At 33.2% G+C, this 1,920-nt stretch overlaps 1 protein-coding gene across 3 annotated transcripts in view; it reads left to right on the top strand.

Annotated features, from left to right (window-relative positions):
* LOC107569048 (glycogen synthase kinase-3 beta-like) overlaps positions 1-1,920 on the top strand; it is a 26,653-nt gene that overhangs the window by 1,075 nt on the left and 23,658 nt on the right. The gene's annotated exons all lie outside the window — the stretch shown is intronic.

Consider the following 1,920-nt stretch of genomic DNA (forward strand, 5'->3'; position numbering starts at 1 on the left):
CTGCGTTAACATGCACAAGATTTGTCAGATAATAATCAGATTTTTAAACATGTAATCATGTAAACACATCACCCTGGTTACAAGTAAACTAAAACTTAAACCATAAAAAAAAAAAAATCCATTACTTGAAATAAATGAAACATTGACTGAAATAAAAGAAAATATAAAAAAGCTTTTTTTCTTCTTCTTAATTTCAGCTAGTTGCCGCGTTGTTTAATTGGATGTAGTATAAAGAAACGTACAAATAAAAGTGAATAAAAGCTACTGTACATAGACATGATTACAAAACAAATGAAAATGACAGAAACACAAAGCAAAATAACTAAAACTTGAACTAAAATGAAATGAAAGCAGAAGATATAAAAATAAAAACTAATTCCAAATGTTAATAAACTATAATAGTATCCCAATGATCCTAAACTAACACAGACCTGATTACCATAACCAGATTAATCAAATATTCCAGGTTATAGAAGTCTAAAAAAAATAAAGTGTTTATGTGACCCAAATATCTGATTAAGGAATATGCCAACTGTCTTTTACAGATTAAAAAAAAATATTCTGTCCAGTTTTGGCAATCACAGTTATATGATAAACACATGATCATATTCTGATATTAATAGAATATTCCTGTATGGACACAAAACTGTAATTTAAAAGGACAGTTTACCAAAAAAATGAAAGTTCTGTCATCATTTACCATCATGTTGCTCCAAACCTGCATGAGTTTCTTTCTTCTGTTGAACACAAAGGAAGATATTTTGAAGAATTCTGGTAACCAAACAGTTGACGGTAGCCATTGACATTTTTTCCATACTATGGAAGTCAATGGCTACCGTCAACTGTTTGGTTACCAACATTCTTCAAAGTATCTTCTTTTTTTTGTACTCAACAGGAGGAACTCACACAGGTTTGGAGGATGAGTAAATTACACAGTTTTCATTTTTGGGTGAACTATCACTTTAAGAGCTTAATCTGAGACCTTTTAGCTGGTTAGATTCATTGTCCTACCAAGGAAGATGTTCCTTGATGAGCTCAGTGCTTGTTTTAGTGCCCTGAGACCCTTGAATAGGTATTGATTTATAAGCCAGAAATGTCTCGAGGCATAGCTTACTACTTGATATCTCACTTACTTTCTAGCTGGATAATGTTTAGCTGCATGAGCTGTAAAATTGCCCATTGCCCCTCTTTGAACCCATGCCCCATGGTTTGATTGACAGGCCTCTCTCCTGAGCCTCAGCCCAGCTGGATCACTCATTTCCTGCACTAATGATGTGTATCTCACCCCTGTGCTCCTCAGGAAAGGAGGATCAGAGGGATGTGTGTGACTCACCTCTGACTCTACCTCTTTTCCAAATGCCTATACCTACAGCAGCTGTCTGTAGAGTCACAGTCAACTTAACAATAGGGTAGGACATGTGGATTGGCACTCTGACCGGCGCTTTACACAACCATGTCTGTCTAATGGTTTTCTACCATAATGGGAACTCAATGTTTTATTAGATATACTTGGGATTAGGTTTTGGAGAGTATAAAAGCAGACATGTACAGCTTGTATTTTCCCTCAAACATTATGCACAACAATGTAATTGTGGAGAAACCAAATAGAATAGAATTTTTATTGAAATTTAGTGCATTTAATATATACAATATTGGAATATAAACACACCTAACTAATTCTATCATCAAGTAATTCTTCATTGCAATGTGTTGAAACATTTCTGTTTTAGTTCCTCATTTGATATTAGAAGTCAAACATGAAATTGTCGGAAATTTATAAAGAAATTAATACGTTTATTCTGTAGAGATGCATGAAAATGATCAAAAAACATTTATAATGTTAGAAAGATCTATATTTCAAATTAATCATTTTTAAATGTGCTGTTTATCACTGTTTTCACAAAAGATATTAAGCAGCAC

The sequence above is a fragment of the Sinocyclocheilus grahami genome, unplaced genomic scaffold, assembly GCF_001515645.1.
Source record: "Sinocyclocheilus grahami isolate Dianchi unplaced genomic scaffold, SAMN03320097.WGS_v1.1 scaffold1306.1, whole genome shotgun sequence".
Taxonomy (NCBI): Eukaryota; Metazoa; Chordata; class Actinopteri; order Cypriniformes; family Cyprinidae; genus Sinocyclocheilus; species Sinocyclocheilus grahami.